Source organism: Botryllus schlosseri, chromosome 5, assembly GCF_051294905.1.
Source record: "Botryllus schlosseri isolate E-star chromosome 5, Bs_hap1, whole genome shotgun sequence".
Lineage (NCBI taxonomy): Eukaryota > Metazoa > Chordata > Ascidiacea > Stolidobranchia > Styelidae > Botryllus > Botryllus schlosseri.
The window spans coordinates 1,678,119-1,697,978 of NC_137240.1; the positions used below are offsets into that span (position 1 = coordinate 1,678,119).

The 19,860-nt window shown below is 39.0% G+C and overlaps 1 protein-coding gene across 1 annotated transcript in view; it reads left to right on the plus strand.

The window, feature by feature from the left end:
• Nucleotides 1-19,860, plus strand: part of LOC145439606 (uncharacterized) — a 231,524-nt gene that overhangs the window by 87,792 nt on the left and 123,872 nt on the right. The gene's annotated exons all lie outside the window — the stretch shown is intronic.

The following is a 19,860-nucleotide window of genomic DNA, read 5'->3' on the forward strand; positions in this document are numbered from 1 at the left end:
ATTCACTAAACGTGTTTTGCATTGTTGTTCATTTGTAGCATTGATTGAAATTGTTTTTTGAACCCTCAAATAATAATTCCCGACATGAAACCAAACCGCTGAAAGTCGTTACCAACACAAAGAAACACTTTGTACGATGTTTGCCAAATGTACCCTATGGTTAGGTATACTAGAATTATTTGTGTAACACATACACCGACAATGTGATCGAAAATTTTTCCGTTGTCATTCGCTAAAGTAAATGTCATCACAACACTCTGTCACTAAAGATCTTACTTGTATCTGATTGAATCACCGATAATTAACTCGCTAAATCAAACCGTAAGGAAATTTCACTCACTCATCAGATATGAAACAGCGTCGCTTAATCGGCGTAGATCGTTTTTCTAAATGCAAATCATACCTGACCAACAGAAAACAATTTTCACTCACCTTGTAATGAAACCAAGTGTAGTGGACCTTCGTTCAATATTTTGTTTGTGTCAAATACTTTGCAATAAACACACTGGAGTGGTCGAGCTTTACATCAGCAGACTGTAATCTGTAAATCAAGCTTACATCCGACTTGTAACTGTATCGTTTACCTAACCGAGTTGTATGCACAGTTTGATATTTTTTGTTATTTGGTAATTACTGAATATACTACTTCGAAATACTCCCTTGAACGTAATTTCCATCATCGTAATAATCGAAGTACATTTGTGTCGAATTCGTAACAGCCGACTATGACATGATAAATTTTTGACAAGTTATGCTTGGAAGATTGGTTGTATATCACGAAAAATAATTACCGCTCATATTGATACTGTTATCCATTGTTCGGTATTTTCAAACGAGTAAAATTTATTACTTGAGTTACTCCGCTTAATGCAAATGTAAACACAACCGTCTTTCAACATCGCAAAGACATCGATACAAAGTATACAATCAAACGCAACAAGTTTTACTTTTGTAGGTTGTGTATGGTTATCCTGCATAACTCATTTCTTACCAAAGCCATATGAAATATATTCATGTTACACGAAAATATTCGCTCATGCTACAAACCTGTACAATGATTGGTGGTGCTTTCAAACTGTTTCGATACCTCAAGAACTTTATTGTCTGAATGGTTGTTCATGTATCGTAATAATCAAGTAGTTCAACACAGAACTAGTATGAACAGAAACACCAGAGTTGTTTACACAAAAGTTTGTATGTGTACAGTATTCGAATACCATGTGTAAGTCCAGCACAATTGTGGTATCCATACGAGTTTAGTTAACACAATTTACGACACCGAGGTCGCGTCATCTTTCGTAAGACAACAAACCAAGGCTTCAGGATATGTCCATGTCATAGCAATGAATCAGCTACTCCAACAACAGAGTGCATATGTTTTCTAGTTACGGTGCTTACATCTTACACACAAATCAATCTACTTTGCTAACGAAAAGTGGTGAGTCATCATATGGTTATCCTCACTAGTAAAACATACTATCATACAAAATGGTCGTTATAGTTTGCACACCAACGGTACATCGTACAAGTAACAAGTCTCGAGAATCCAGTTATTCAAAAAACGTGAAAGTATTTCTACACCAAGTCGTTATGTTGACGAAAGCGTATATTGTAATATCATGATCGATTTGCATTCGTTGGTCACAAACTGTCACTACTCTAAATAATTCTTTTTCACTCAAACACAAAAGCATACTTGTCACCACTCGTTTTCGTCAAGTACGAGTTCAAGAAACTTACTACGACATGCATTTTTATTTTTATGTTGTGTAAATAGGTATTAATTAATTCAAGTAACACTATATCAACATCATCGAGTTGTGCTAATAGATTTACATGTGGTCTTGTGGTTTTCGTCGGGACATACAGCACGAACTAACTGTAGACTCCTCTCTGTTGTACAGCTACTCGGTAATCGAAATGCATTAACATGTAAACAACGATCTTGTTTCGTCACACCAAAAATATGTTCACTGTCGCGATACTCCGCACAAGACGTACATAGCCTTTTCACACTCGTAATAGTATACCAACGTCAAGCGATAACGTTTAACAAGACCAACTAGACTGAACCCACGACGTTTACCTATGTAAAATTACCACTTTCACTTGCCAGTCCAGCGTTTACCTGACTAAACATATTATTTTCCTTTGGAGATCTGACGTTTACCCAGAGTAAGAAACCCTTTTCACTTGTAAATATATTTTTTCCTTGGCTAACAAACCTTTTTTCACTTGGAAATATATTTTTTCTCTGGGCAACAAACCTTTTTCACTTGGAAATATATTTTTTCCCCGGGTAACAAACCTTTTTTCCCTGAGCAACAAACCATACTCAGTTGGTGGTCCACCGTTTACCTGAGTAAAAATATCATTTTCCTTTGGAGATCCGGTGTTTACCCAGTGTAACAAACCATTTTCACTTGGAAAAATACTTTTGCCTAGAGTAACTAATCATTTCTCCTGGGTAACAAACCCTTTTCGTCTGGAAAACTATCATTTGCCTGAGTACCAATACAGTTTTCACTTGGAAATCTATCTTTCACCTGGGTACCAATACCATTTTGAAAACTGACAACCACACCGGACAATTCGATATTTTTGTATATTGTTACAACGGGCAGTGACAAAATATACACCAACAACGACTCCGATACATTTGTCTAATCAAATATTCACTTGCTCTGATGCATCCCATCGAAATCATTGGTTACTCGCATGCAATAACAATATGCTGTTGTACATCGACATGTATGTTTTCGTAATTGGGGAATAAAGGGGTTTCCGATATGGCCGCGATGTCCGGGTTCGCGCTTTGGATTTTCCAGAGTCAAAATGTCTGAATAAAACACCTCCTCGACTTTGGTAACTGGTTGGTACACGGATAATGATGTTCGGAAAACGGATGAATTTATGTTCCCCATCGCGCTAACAACTCCGGGTTACTTGCGGGTTTCCTCGGGTCTGTTTACTATATTGTGTTTTTACTGGTCAATACATGTCGCTCCAGTCAGCTGAAACCGGATCACTAATACGAGAAAGTGTGTGGGCCTGATCCGGATATTCACTCATGAACCAACGACCAATATTCAAGTTACAGACCGTGTTTTTGTCTCCATGAAAAATACCAATGCATACACCATCACACGCAAGTAACGTCACGATTGTTCACAAGTATTCACGTAAACGAGGTGTACATACAATGCGTCGGTGTACAAACATCATGGAAAACAAATTCGTGTTCTCAAGTATCATCATGCGACGACTCTGTACATTCAATGTAGACATAGATGACACACGACATGATACAATGGACAGTGCATTATGCATACCGATATATTCTCAGTCAAATATGTGAAACGTGTACTATCACGCATCCCGATTTTCGCTGAATATCCACTACACCAACAAATCTGTACATTTCTCTTCCCTCGACCTCGACGATAGAGTTGTCATCCCAATGTACCAATCGAGTGTATGGTTCATCAGGTGTAAAATCCATATCAAATGTCACCAAGGTATCGTTTTTCATTTTCAATATTTCCACCACTGCGTCTTGTCTGTGTCGTAAAACCACGGTGTGAGGCCAGAGGAATCGATGGACAGTTACGCGTAGTCCCATATTTACTCGTGGATATACTCAGGTAACGACGTTTTCTCAGTGGTCTGCGTGGGTGAACCGTTTCAACAGGTAGCTGGATCAAATAGACCAAAAGTTTCCAGCCGCGGTTTATGTTGACATATAGAATTACGAGATAGCACCCTCTTGCGGTGTGATTAACACGAAATAAGCCTTCAGCTCGCAGAGACACATCCTGGATTACATTATCGTAGTAGAACTCGAGATTCACACACACACAGAGTCCCTGTTTACGATTTCAATCCGGAGTCACTGCTCACGATGTTTAGCTGTAGTCGTTATGTGGGAGTAACGACATCCATTCATCGCGTGAAAGATTGATAACGATGGTGATCGCCAAATACATTATGCCAGGTGAAACACTGCGGTCTCGGTAAAAAGTTAGCAGGTTATGCCCAACGATACGCAGGGGTTGAGCGAGTTACGCAACCCGATTATGTCGAAGTCTGGATCACGATGCAAGTCTACCTGAGAATCCGAACAATCTTGCAAAATCAAGGTGTGAACCCGTGAAAGGGTTGTAGTCGTGTGAGATTGATTTTTCACAAGTTGGGTGGAGGTCGATTCATACTAAGATCGTGTTACGTCCAAATATGGCTGCTTGCCTGTCTCCAAGTCATCTCTGTCCACATTGAATGTACAGAGTCGTCGCATGATGATACTTGAGAACACGAATTTGTTTTCCATGATGTTTGTACACCGACGCATTGTATGTACACCTCGTTTACGTGAATACTTGTGAACAATCGTGACGTTACTTGCGTGTGATGGTGTATGCATTGGTATTTTTCATGGAGACAAAAACACGGTCTGTAACTTGAATATTGGTCGTTGGTTCATGAGTGAATATCCGGATCAGGCCCACACACTTTCTCGTATTAGTGATCCGGTTTCAGCTGACTGGAGCGACATGTATTGACCAGTAAAAACACAATATAGTAAACAGACCCGAGGAAACCCGCAAGTAACCCGGAGTTGTTAGCGCGATGGGGAACATAAATTCATCCGTTTTCCGAACATCATTATCCGTGTACCAACCAGTTACCAAAGTCGAGGAGGTGTTTTATTCAGACATTTTGACTCTGGAAAATCCAAAGCGCGAACCCGGACATCGCGGCCATATCGGAAACCCCTTTATTCCCCAATTACGAAAACATACATGTCGATGTACAACAGCATATTGTTATTGCATGCGAGTAACCAATGATTTCGATGGGATGCATCAGAGCAAGTGAATCTTTGATTAGACAAATGTATCGGAGTCGTTGTTGGTGTATATTTTGTCACTGCCCGTTGTAACAATATACAAAAATATCGAATTGTCCGGTGTGGTTGTCAGTTTTCAAAATGGTATTGGTACCCAGGTGAAAGATAGATTTCCAAGTGAAAACTGTATTGGTACTCAGGCAAATGATAGTTTTCCAGACGAAAAGGGTTTGTTACCCAGGAGAAATGATTAGTTACTCTAGGCAAAAGTATTTTTCCAAGTGAAAATGGTTTGTTACACTGGGTAAACACCGGATCTCCAAAGGAAAATGATATTTTTACTCAGGTAAACGGTGGACCACCAACTGAGAATGGTTTGTTGCTCAGGGAAAAAAGGTTTGTTACCCGGGGAAAAAATATATTTCCAAGTGAAAAAGGTTTGTTGCCCAGAGAAAAAATATATTTCCAAGTGAAAAAAGGTTTGTTAGCCAAGGAAAAAATATATTTACAAGTGAAAAGGGTTTCTTACTCTGGGTAAACGTCAGATCTCCAAAGGAAAATAATATGTTTAGTCAGGTAAACGCTGGACTGGCAAGTGAAAGTGGTAATTTTACATAGGTAAACGTCGTGGGTTCAGTCTAGTTGGTCTTGTTAAACGTTATCGCTTGACGTTGGTATACTATTACGAGTGTGAAAAGGCTATGTACGTCTTGTGCGGAGTATCGCGACAGTGAACATATTTTTGGTGTGACGAAACAAGATCGTTGTTTACATGTTAATGCATTTCGATTACCGAGTAGCTGTACAACAGAGAGGAGTCTACAGTTAGTTCGTGCTGTATGTCCCGACGAAAACCACAAGACCACATGTAAATCTATTAGCACAACTCGATGATGTTGATATAGTGTTACTTGAATTAATTAATACCTATTTACACAACATAAAAATAAAAATGCATGTCGTAGTAAGTTTCTTGAACTCGTACTTGACGAAAACGAGTGGTGACAAGTATGCTTTTGTGTTTGAGTGAAAAAGAATTATTTAGAGTAGTGACAGTTTGTGACCAACGAATGCAAATCGATCATGATATTACAATATACGCTTTCGTCAACATAACGACTTGGTGTAGAAATACTTTCACGTTTTTTGAATAACTGGATTCTCGAGACTTGTTACTTGTACGATGTACCGTTGGTGTGCAAACTATAACGACCATTTTGTATGATAGTATGTTTTACTAGTGAGGATAACCATATGATGACTCACCACTTTTCGTTAGCAAAGTAGATTGATTTGTTTGTAAGATGTAAGCACCGTAACTAGAAAACATATGCACTCTGTTGTTGGAGTAGCTGATTCATTGCTATGACATGGACATATCCTGAAGCCTTGGTTTGTTGTCTTACGAAAGATGACGCGACCTCGGTGTCGTAAATTGTGTTAACTAAACTCGTATGGATACCACAATTGTGCTGGACTTACACATGGTATTCGAATACTGTACACATACAAACTTTTGTGTAAACAACTCTGGTGTTTCTGTTCATACTAGTTCTGTGTTGAACTACTTGATTATTACGATACATGAACAACCATTCAGACAATAAAGTTCTTGAGGTATCGAAACAGTTTGAAAGCACCACCAATCATTGTACAGGTTTGTAGCATGAGCGAATATTTTCGTGTAACATGAATATATTTCATATGGCTTTGGTAAGAAATGAGTTATGCAGGATAACCATACACAACCTACAAAAGTAAAACTTGTTGCGTTTGATTGTATACTTTGTATCGATGTCTTTGCGATGTTGAAAGACGGTTGTGTTTACATTTGCATTAAGCGGAGTAACTCAAGTAATAAATTTTACTCGTTTGAAAATACCGAACAATGGATAACAGTATCAATATGAGCGGTAATTATTTTTCGTGATATACAACCAATCTTCCAAGCATAACTTGTCAAAAATTTATCATGTCATAGTCGGCTGTTACGAATTCGACACAAATGTACTTCGATTATTACGATGATGGAAATTACGTTCAAGGGAGTATTTCGAAGTAGTATATTCAGTAATTACCAAATAACAAAAAATATCAAACTGTGCATACAACTCGGTTAGGTAAACGATACAGTTACAAGTCGGATGTAAGCTTGATTTACAGATTACAGTCTGCTGATCTAAAGCTCGACCACTCCAGTGTGTTTATTGCAAAGTATTTGACACAAACAAAATATTGAACGAAGGTCCACTGCACTTGGTTTCATTACGAGGTGAGTGAAAATTGTTTTCTGTTGGTCAGGTATGATTTGCATTTAGAAAAACGATCTACACCGATTAAGCGACGCTGTTTCATATCTGATGAGTGAGTGAAATTTCCTTACGGTTTGATTTAGCGAGTTAATTATCGGTGATTCAATCAGATACAAGTAAGATCTTTAGTGACAGAGTATTGTGATGACATTTACTTTAGCGAATGACAACGGAAAAATTTTCGATCACATTGTCGGTGTATGTGTTACACAAATAATTCTAGTACACCTAACCATAGGGTACATTTGGCAAACATCGTACAAAGTGTTTCTTTGTGTTGGTAACGACTTTCAGCGGTTTGGTTTCATGTCGGGAATTATTATTTGAGGGTTCAAAAAACAATTTCAATCAATGCTACAAATGAACAACAATGCAAAACACGTTTAGTGAATTACAGTGTAGCAAGTACTTCCTTAATATTACGATTGTTGTGCACTAGACATTTCTAGTTGAATTGAATGCGTCGAGCAAACATATTCAATTTACTTTTGTAATGATCAAAGTCTTAGAGTGCAACCTCGTGATATTTTACATTTAGCGCGTTCTATAGAAAGTGTGAACGGAGTTGAGTATTAATCGTGTACTTGGGATAGTGCTTTGATATCAAAGATATATTTTCACACTGTGTAATGTTTCGATTCTCTGTTGTGAATACCTCCAGTAACGACATTGATGTTAAATCCTCACTCTTGGTCATTGTAAGCGAATCCTAAACATCGCAACAGTCGGTATGGAAATCGAACGCATGCATACTTTTAGATAGGCGACACTAACAAGTTTATTACATCCGTGAAATACTCTGAAACGTCGATTCGTGGTTGTGTTGGCTATATTCATCTTCTATATCTGTGGACACAAAGAATTCTTAACTTTGGTTACAGCTCATTCGTAACGAATTGTTGCGTGCAATCTAGAAAAGCACAAGTCGAAGACGAATGATTTGATTTCAATAAACTAAAAAAATTCCTTTTGTTTTGATGTTGGATTTAATACAATTTGTATGACTATACCGAATCCGAATACGAAAGTGCAATGTTACTTTAGTGGAAAAATTGGATGACTCGCATTTTGATATTGATAGATGTGTAGAGTAATATGACTAGTTTATAAAATCTCGGTAATGTTTTTTTGTCATGTCTGTGATCAACAAATATGTGATCAAGTCTTATCATTCGATATTAACTTTCGCAGTCGGTGTAATTTGTTGAAGTAACAATACCGACGAGTTCAATAATATTCTCCATCGATGCATTCGAATAATCCGTCAGCTGCAAGCGGATTTAAAACTTGATGCTGTTTCGCGGTTAACTCAAGTCAGTGGTCGTGTTTGTGTTGATTTCAGGAATGATCATGACGAGTTGCCTGGGTAGATTAGTTAATGTGGTTGTAACTACGACCGTACAGAGTTGCTGACACCCCAATATCTTTTACGCTGTAATATACGGATTTAATTGTGATAAATTAATTCTCAGTTATTGTTCGGACATTCAAATCTCGTATACTCAAAATATAATATGTCCAAGTCAAATCGTATATGTACCGATTAGCAAATACTTTGTCTTCAGAATAGTAACGACCTTTACAATCGAATAAAAAAGACCGATCATACGAATACAGCCAGGATGAATTAATTCAAGTTTGTGAGTTGTAGTGATATAATCAAGTAAGTGAAAACTAGATTTTTCACAATTGTTAATGTTGTGAAGAATTCTTTTGAGTATGGTAAGATGTTAAAATATCTCTTTGACAAACGGAAAGTTGGATCGCGAATAGAGTTGCAATGTTTCATTACTTGTTTCAAATCAATGTGCATATAATATCGAAATGGGACTGCGGGAAAGTTGGTAGTCATGTTTGTCAATCTATTTCAATTCAGACTATGTCAAAGTCCAAATATTTCATTTTGGATTATTTGGATTTACCTTTAGTACATCCGCGAATGGATTTGAAGTTGGTAAATTACCAAAATGATTGAATATTATCGGGTTAGAGATAGTTGGTATTGATTCTATAACTGCTAAAACAGCGGCGTGGAATGTGTGAATAATTCAATGTGACTGAAAGTCGGTGTCAGTAATATTCAGGTTACGGTCGAATCAAAAGATCACGTTAAAAAGATTTCTCTAATTAATTAGAATTGTACCGAATTAACACATTCAGACACGAATCAACTTGAGCTGTGTAGTAAGTTTCATTTCAGTCAATTGATACATTGCTTGAATATTCGTATGATTCTTATCATACAACTAAAGTCAACCACGTTCCAAAGTGTCAAAAACATATAGCGACCATACCAGAAAGTGTCAAATTGTTGGTTCACGAATCACCGTCTGCGACGACTCTGTGACAAACTAATTACGGAAATATTACCTTGTGAGCGGGCATGAGGGATCGCTTTGTCTGAAGCATTACCCTGTGAGTGTCGTAGGATTTTAAAATTATTTCACACCTATTTGAATAAGCGTTCACTTCACAAAGGATTAGGGTTAGAGCGGAAATAAGTGACAATTTGTCGCTATTCAAGTTACCGACACTGGCGGTCTGTTATTCGTTACTTATTAAATCTTTACGACTGAAATCAAGTTCTGTGACAAACTGCTTACGAAAATTTCACCGCGTGAGCGATCGATATGCTTGTAACATCAAGTCGCGTATGTCTGAGACATTTGTTTGCAAACTATTTCACACCTATTTGGAGTGTTAATTTGTGACCGTTGTTATTGTTGATATTCGAATCGCCGTCTACGCCGGCTCTGTGGTAAACTTATTACCAAGCGACTGATTCTCAGATTTAGCAAACTATTTCACACCTTTTTTACTGAAAGTACGACATGCCACCGCGGGCTATACCGAAAGTACGAATCATCGCCGCATCCATAAGAATAACGATATATCATTGTCGCACTCACCGTAAACGCTGGGATTACTTCAAATTGGTCATATATAATAATTTGGGATATACACAATAACTAAGTACCAATCACGTGACTATTTACCATACCTGATACATATTCAACACCGGTCGAGAGATGCCTATACCCGAAAGTACGATATGCCGATGCACCCATAAGAACACACGGCGAATCACCACCACTGCCTATACGCGAAAGTACGACGTGCGAGCGCACCCATAAGAACACATGGCGAATCACCAGAGATCGCGTAAGAATACATGACAGGCACATCATCGCCGCAGTCTATACGCGAAAGTACGACGTGCGACCGGAGCCTATACCTAAAAGTACGATGTGCCAACACGAGTTTTCAATACGATATGCGACAGATGCCTATACCTGAAAGTACGATGTGCGAGCGCATCCATAAGAATACATTACGATGTGCGACCGAGAGGGGGGGTCTGAAAGTACGATGTGCCACCACGAGTTTTCCATACGATGTGCGACCGCACCATAAGAGCCCATAGCCGTTCGCGAGCGATCATACTAACTACTAACACATCGTTTGGACCTGATTTTCCAAGACGTAAGGCCCCAACACAAACATGTGGGTTTTGTCACCCTTTCGACAAACTGGAACCTCCGGGACCTTTGTCGCAACTTTGCTTGCCCGAGAAAGGTTATAGAGAAATAGTTGAAATCAAAACGAGCGAAAAAAGTTGCCTTTTTAATGAGACATTTGATAGCTTAAGCTACTGGCCAATTTGTTGCACATCTGAACAAAAGCTGTTAAGTATCTTCATCATCTTTTCGTATAACAATTTACAGTTAGTTAGTGCGAATGAAATATATTTTATAAAAAAGTGCGAAGGGAGCTCAAAAAGGTTGAGAAGCACTGCTCTATATGAAAGATATACATTGATACAATGCTAGACGAAAGGATACGCGAAAGTTCTGTTTACTGTACGACATCTGTCTCTGAAAAGACATGGTCTTGTCGCTTCTCTCGTCTCGTGAAATGAGTAGAGCATGATGGACTCACTCACGCTGTTAAACCACCATGACAACCATCATGGACATGGACATAATTGATAAGCAAAACCCTCTAAATTTCACTCTCTAGCTACTACTATACTTGCAATACAAAATAAAGAATATCGGCCTGGTGTAAAATGACCAATGTGGTCGAAACACCATGAATATCAAACAAACTAACTTGCAAAAAATGGTTGCATACTTTAAATTTTCGGTTGATTTCAATGTTTGACGGTCCGTCGCCCGCCAAATATTTTTTGAAATTATAACGGTCCGTGAGATGAAAAAAAGTTGAATACCGCTGCTTTCCTGGATAGGCTAGTTCTGCAGTATTCCTCTTCAATAAAGTTGACTGTGACAAGTAGGGCTGGGCACAATGATTTGAGTACTCGAATCTGAATCGAGTATTAATTTTAATGATTCGAGTCGAGTACTAAAACACGCCACTGAAAGTTAATTTATCAACGAGAATTGTATTTTCAATACTAATTTTCGCTATTGATGCCTGGAAACCTTGATTGGCCGCATCGTAACATACGAAACATACTGGAAATAGCACATTTCCGAAGTCATGATCTTCCCACAGCATTGTCACCAATTGCAATGAAATCGTTGTCGTCGAAAAAATACCAAGGTATGTTTAATGTAATGGATAACAGGCATTTTATTCTTAGTGGTTGCATAAAAGATATTTATTCGAACTTTGACATATTACATTCTGTTATGACGTCATAATGAGTGATACTCGATTACTCGACTCGAAGCATTTTACGTGATTCAGAATCGAATCACTCAGGTACTCGATTTTGCCCAGCCCTAGTGACAAGCATCGCTCGGTTGTTTTGAGCACGCAAAATGTCCGTGTCTTAATTGCAAAGGCTGGTCGAAAGTTGTTGTTGTTTGGGGTGTACATGGTGTTTGTCGACTACACTATGGTCATTTATACCAGGCCGATATTCCTTAATTTTGACTCCGTATCTGCGGACTTGTAGCACGGCTCACTTCTACGTTTTTGTAACACACCGCTTACGAGAATGCCATGGCGAGGAGGAGCCTATATAAACCTCCAACACTTAGGTATGTATTCTGGAGTCGACCTCAGTCGTACTCGAACCCACATCCCATTGGTGTTGTAGCTGTAGGTTATACCACTATGCTAGGCTTACCATATGTTGGAAATCAAAAAAGAGGACACTTTTTCAGAAATTTGCAACTTGCAAAACCGGAGTAAAATTCTCAAAAACCGGTTAATTTTTCCCACTTTGTGATCGGTTGACTGAAAAAAAAAAAAAAAAAAGGTCATATTTTCGCTCAGAGCTAAAATCACCGTTTTTCACTCCGAAATACCCGCCGGAGCTTCACTTATGTGCTAATATGCGGCATATCACTCGCAATTTGCTCTAACTCTGCCTAAATTTTCAAAAAAGAGGACAAAATCTCAAAATAGAGGACAAAAGGGCGTCCTCCGAGGACACTTTCAAAAAAGTCAAAAAAGAGGTCAAATCCTCTTAAAAGAGGACGTATGGTAAGCCTACACCAGGGGTGGGCAAACTACGGCCCGCGGGCCGCATGCGGCCCGCGAGAGTCTAAAGAAACTTTTTAAAAATTTTGATAAAAGGCATACTAAAAATCTAATTAATGCAGGACTCGATCAACTTTTTCTTAGTATATTTCACCATGATAATTCTAAGACAGTGGTTTTCATACTGGTTGGCGCGCCCCCCTTGGGGGCGTGAAAGCATCCGAAGGGGGCGCGAAGCTGAGCTCGACTGAAAAAAATTTTTGCGCTCCGCGCGATTTTCATCCAATTCATAGTTATTGTTATGTATTTAATCTGAATTACATATTTTAAAATCTCTCATCCACAGTCGTACCATTCCACGCCATCAAACTACCCGTTAGGTTTGCTAGCATCCTGGTTGCGTTTTATGATATGACGATAAGGGGGCGCGAAATCTTTGACCATCATAAGGGGGCGGGCGCGTGTCTTAAAAAGTTTGAGAACCACATATCTAAGGTAATTACTTGATATCACAGCGGGATAGCTGCAACGAGATTGACATAATTTGGATCACCAGTGGGATTTCAGATTGCCTAATTCATTTTTAATTATTTCAGTGATGTGCTTTCAAAAACCGATTCGGGCGTGTCTTGGGTACATTCGTTGTCTGTATGCGTAGAATGGGGGTATTTATATTTTATCTACACATAGTAGAAGCGTGTATGAAGCTAACATGGTTATGATGCTGTCAGCATTGTGTGCCCTGGAACTGAGCCAAAAGTGGAATTACTAAATCTATGAACAGATCACTGCTCACAGATTTATATTTCAATACTATTCTAAGAATCGGGTCAACCGACTTTTATCTCTATAGTTTTGACAAATTGGTTATTGAGGTCCGCCTGCCTATGAAATCTCGCCAGTAGATGTTTCTGACGCGTGTACGATATCATCAAAGCAATATTTGGCTTGTTTTAAGTAAGCACATATATTGTCTCTATGTCCTCACTATATAATCAAATATCAATATTGCGTTTTGGTTTATAATCCCAATTTTATATGGTGCGGCCCGTGAATGAATTCAGATGTTGAATGCGGCCCGCGAGCTCAAAAGTTTGCCCACCCCTGGCCTATACACTATGCTATCTCGCCATTGTGTACTGGTCGAATGTGAAAGAAAAACTAATTAGGATCGCACATTGGTTAATGTACATAGTATTGTATCGCAGTCGCTCCGACTATCACGGGATTCGGAAGTGACATTGGAGGAGTTATTCAGAAGGAAGCCGAATTGACGCAATTCGAGAGAGGCGGGATTGCCATAATAGAAATTGATGATTACTGGAGTCATACTGGGACCACCGGTGTGCGGATACGTGCGATCGGCGCTCAGGCAGGTTGGTTTTAAATCGAAGAAGGTCTGGAAGTGGAATAATATGGAATATGTGAATAAACTTCATGGGTGTAAAATAGCCGTATTTTTAAGATTTCCACCATACCATGGGGTGTCGATTATGTAAGCGTTATTTCCGGATGGAAAGTGTGCTTTCTTGTTCATCCAGTGGGTGAAAATGGGTCACTCACTCATACCAATTGTTATGGAGATATATCCCATGGGTGCGGTGGGTTCTGAATTCGTGCACCGGCCAGGAAAAAACCTAATATATGGTGCACGGTAAGCTAAATATAAAACGCAGAGAACCATCTCACTATTCTAAATCAATCAATCTAATCAAGCTAAATCTAAAACGCAACGGACCATCGCACTGTAAGCTATATATGTGAACCAAAAAATGAAGACGTGCGAAAATTGATTCAAAATGTTTCCCATCTATATTTACAGAAAGCTTAGTCGAAGTTTTCGTCGAACTCCGGTATGACGGAAAATATAAAAGATTTTACCGCCTCCAAGACACGGTCTATGACGTCATCCATGGTATTAATAATTTGACGGGCATAGATATTATCCGTATCTCGGATAGCGAAACGGGGGAGGTTATTGACGAAGATACCAACCTTTCGACCCTGCTATTGGAGAAGCGCTTGAAAATACTGCGTGCCAGAATGGTAAGCAATGGTCGGTTCATATCAACATTTATGATATCGTTGCTTGATTATTAGTAATCGCTCGATCGGCGGTGCAGTACTCTTATCGGAAAGGGCTGTATTCACACTTAAAAGTTGGTACACGAATATAGAACCTACTTCACAAATTATGATATCGTTGTGTCGATCTATTATTTTTTCATCGGACTAGTTAGCAACTAAACATTGTTTTCATTCGGCGTGATTCTTTTTCTGTATATATTCAATCACCAGCTTAGTTGTTTTGGTACCTTACGGAACGAACGATACTGATAATGCATGGTGTCGGCGTCAAGCGGTGTTTTATATTGTACGTGCCTGCATACCTTTCTACGTCCCAACATTACTTCGTACTCAATTTGTGCGTAATCTAATTCTTTGTCAAGCATCATTTGGATTAGAATTATGTGTTTGATTTGTACCGCGGTACGACTCTGGGGCAGACTCTGTTTTCCTGTTCCACCTTGTGGTTGCGAATACACACTCTTTACGCTAAGAGTGTATGGTTCAGCTGGATATGCTCCAATTAAGATTGACAGAGGAGGTCGGAGAAGACGACGACGACCACTCAAGAGATGGGCCACGAACATACGACTCGGAAAAGGCTTTGAAATGCTAGAAGGCGCTAATCCAGGTAAGATTTACCGTGCTTGATGACTCACCCGAGTCGTCCTGCTCTGCTTCCACAGATTTTCGTTCCAATCATTTCAGATGTTCAGAAGTATTCAACAGACCCTCATGCAGGCTGGTTGTTGTTCGATAAAAGTCCGGGTATGTAATTATGTTCATTGTTCATATGTCATGTTTGTACGAGTGCGTGCATGTTATATAGTTTGTGTTTAGCATATGTATGTGTATGTGCACGTGCAGGGATGTCAAATTTAGTTTGGGTCGCGGGCTGGACAATACAATACAATACATTGGGTTATATTGGACCCAAGCCTTCTGATCGCTTGCGAGCCGGGCCAGACTATTGGTGCCACTATGTTACCTCGAAATTCATACCTTTGTTTTTTCAGTAGATATAGACACCAGAGATGAGCATGGATTAGGACTAGGTTTTGAAAAAACAGGATTTGTGTAATTTTGGCGGATTTGGATTGGATTTGGATTAGAGATTTTTTTCGGAATGGATTAGGATTTGGATTGGATTTACCTATTTTCTGGGAGATTGAAATGTCGTGTGGCGAATGGCGACAAACTTTATTCAGATCAGTTAATAACGTACTTATGGTTACTAAGTTATCTTGAATCAAGTGAATCGTTGGTTGAGAAAGAAAATTTTCGAATCTCTCCATTGCATAAATTAGTATTTTTTCCGAATTTCCGGTTGGAATCGGATTAGGATTGGACATGGACTTGAATATGAAAAAGTTATGGATTAGGATTTGGATTTGGATTTGAAGGTTCGGATTTGGATTGGATTAGGACATAGAAATTTCAAATCCGCTCATCTCTGATAGACACCATGTGAGAGGACAAATGTATCATGTCACCATAAAGCTGTCGCGTTATATTTCTCCAGCTAGCTCACACTTGACGTGCTACAATTCACAGGGAAACAATTTTGAACGAAAAATTTGTTGAATTTGATTTTGCACATGAATTAGACTGATTTTGGTATGCTGATTCCAAAAATGCCGCAGGTTTTCTTCTACCACGTCAAGTTTTGCTCCACGACATATGCCCAAAATATGCAAATTTTCACGAATTTAGCCACATTACTTTTCCATACCATATAGAAATCCACAATTTTATTATATAATAAGGTATATAAGTAGTAAGGGGATCCTTACCGGTATTTGTTGGCACCCCTCAGGCTATTTACGTTCATCGCTCAAATTGCCACGCCTACAGGACGCCCATTGCCACGTCACCCGCACTTGTCACGTCACCCTAATTACCACGCCCATATGACGCCCATTGCCACGCTTAGATATTCTCATGTTTTGTGAATTTCAATATCGATTTTCCATGTGTATTTAGCAATATGTACTAAATAACTTGCTTCCGAGAAATAAGTTTATGTGTATTTATGACAACTTGATAAGTGGCTATATTCGCAAGATAATATTATTATGTGCATTTGGACTTTTGGACTTGTATTTTCGCGTATAACATGAGCTCTTAGATAATACTCATCAACGTTGAACTATAGGCGTGGTTTTATGATGATTACGTTAGATCAGGGTTGGGCAAACTACGGCCCGCGGGCCCGCGGGCCGTTCTGTGCGGCCCGCGAGAGTCTAAAGCAACTACGATAAGCAAGTACGCAAAAAGCAAGTACGATAAAATGCGTCCTAAAAATCGAATTAATGGAGGGACTGGATAAACTTTTTCTTAGTATATTTAGATTTGCATAGCATCCTGCTTGCGTTTTGTGATATGACGATAAGGGGGCACGAAATCTTTCACCATCACAAGGGGGGTGGGGCGTGTCTTAAAAAGTTTGAGAACCGCTGATCTAAGGTAAATACTTAATATCAAAGCGGGATAGCTGCAATAGGATTGACATAATTTGGATTACCAGTGGGATTTCAGATTGGGATTCAGATTGGGATTTCAGATTTCAGTAATGTGCTTATAAAAACGATTTGAGCGTGTCTTAGATGGATTCTGCATGTATAGAAGGGAGGTATATATATTTTATCTACACATAGTACAAGCTGACATGGTCATGATGCTGTCAGCATTGTGTGTCCCGAAACTGAACCGAAAGTGGAATTAGTAAATCTATGAACAGATCGCTTCTCACAGATTTAAATTTCAATCCTGTTCTAAGAAGCGGGCCAACGGCTTTCATCTTTATATAGTTTTAACAAATTGGTTATTGAGGTCCGCCAGCCTATGAAATGTTGCCACTATATATGTTTCTGACGCTTGTACGATATCATAAAAGCAATATTTGGCTTGACACATCTCCATGTCCTCACTATATAATCAAATATCAATATTGCGTTTTGGTTTATAATCCCAATTTTATTTAGTGCGGCCCGCGAATGGATTCAGATGTTGAATGCGGTGCGCGAGCTCAAAAGTTTGCCCACCCCTGCGTTAGATGATTGAATTCCGAAACTTGATAATAACTTGCTTTCTGGATATAAATAACATTCAGATTACACATGAATTTCGAAAACTATGATGTCAATGCAAGACTATATTGGCCAGATATTCTGCGCGGTTTTATGTTGATATATCACAATTGCGCGGTTTTATGATGATATATCAAAATTCTACACATCATCACTAATTAATTAATGTAAAATGCGATTTTGAGCGCAGACAGATCGCGGTTTCGATTGCCGAGGTCTCCGCATTGCACGACCTAATATGAACGCGCACTACAACTGAATAGGGCTTCATTCGAATACCTATAAATTTACTTTGCACGTCTGGTATAAGGATAATTTAATCAGCACTAAAACGCCAACGGACTAGCCGCAGGCGCACAATTCTCGGCGTTATGATTAAACAAACTTTTCGCTGCAGGTACGCGATTCCTAACTCGCAGTTACGGAGCAAAAGTCGATATTGCTTTGTGATGATTTTGATGTTGCTCCATACCGATTGGGAAGATAGCACACCTAATTCCGTAACTAACTACATAATCCCTAGTAACGTAGTAAGACGCATAACGGAATTTACGCAAAATCGGTATTGCTCTGCGATAATTTTGATGACTATGTTTTGATAATGACTTGAGTAGTGAGGCTAAGGAGCTTTGTTGCCCGCCAATCAAAGAACGCCAAGTCATCCTAATTGCCACGCCCCTTTTCATGCCCAACCCTAATCACCACGCCTATATGACGCCCATTGTCACGCCTAGATATTCTAATGTTTTGTGAATTTCAATACCGAGTTTCCATGTGTATTTAGCAATATGTATTGAATAACTTGCTTCCGAGAAATAAATAACATTCATTATGCGTTAGATCAGTGCTTTTCAACCTTTTTGAGCTTCATTCGCACTTTTTTGTAAAATAAATTTCATTCGCACTAACTAATCGAATACTGTTATACAAAAAGAAGATGAAAATACAACATATGTTTGCTCAGATGTGCAACAAATTGGCTACTATGTATCTTAAGCTATTAAGTGTCTCATTAAAAAGGCTACTATTTTCGCTCGTTTTGATTTCAACTATTTCACCAAAACCCTTCTACCAGTGCTTAGATGGCCAGGTTTGTTTGTTTGTTTGTTTTGGGGTATTCATGGTGTTTGTCGACTGCTATGGTCATTTACACCAGGCCGACATTCTTCATATTTTCCTTAACTGCCGACTTATAGCAAACTGTAAGCTTAAACGCGTGCGACAAGAATCGCAAAGTCGCTGCAAAAATTGCATTTTTAGTACGCACAAAACGGTGTTCCGGGCCGCGGTTTGCCCACCCCTGCTCTAGTACCATACGTTTAAAAAACGGTTTCGCACTTTACATTTTGGGTTGATTTCAGTTTTAGACGGTCCACCGGTCCGCCAAATATTTTTTGAAATTTCATCGGTCCGCGAGGTGAAAAAGGTTGAGAACCACTGTATTAGAGTATATGTCAAGCGGCTAAGCTTAGGCAAAGTCAAGCCACGGCTTCAAAAACCGGCGGACAGTAGCCTATATACATTCTGCAGGCGCAATGATCGCATTAACAGAATAGGCCTACACTAAACGTTTAAACAAATTTAAAAAAAATGTGCTCGTGAAATACTGAAACTGATAGTTTCAGCATTACTTGAATATTGTCTTCCGTATGAGATAACCAAATTGGGGACACATGTAAATGCTGATTTCAATTTCCATTAAATGGGGGGTCGCTTGCGGCATTGCGGAACCAAAGATGTTTGAGTGAACTGCTAAATATAGCGCAATCGTACTTTAAGAATATGGCCTATAAAAATGTCCTCTTTTTGAGTATTAGGAAGTATGGTAGGCCTACTGAAATCGAAGTCGGTAGAATGTACGGTTAGCATTGAAATGAGGACTAGCGATTTTTTAAATGACTCGTTGCAACTGTTTGGGATAATTCGTCGATATTGCAAGTCAATATCGATTTGGTTTCAGTATTCGTTTAATTAGGGCACGCAGAATTCGTCCTGGTTATTGATATGGTCTAAGACAGCGGTTCCTAACCGCCGGCCCTTGTCAATCTTCCGGCCGGTCCGACAACCATATTTCACATTTGTTCTCAATTGC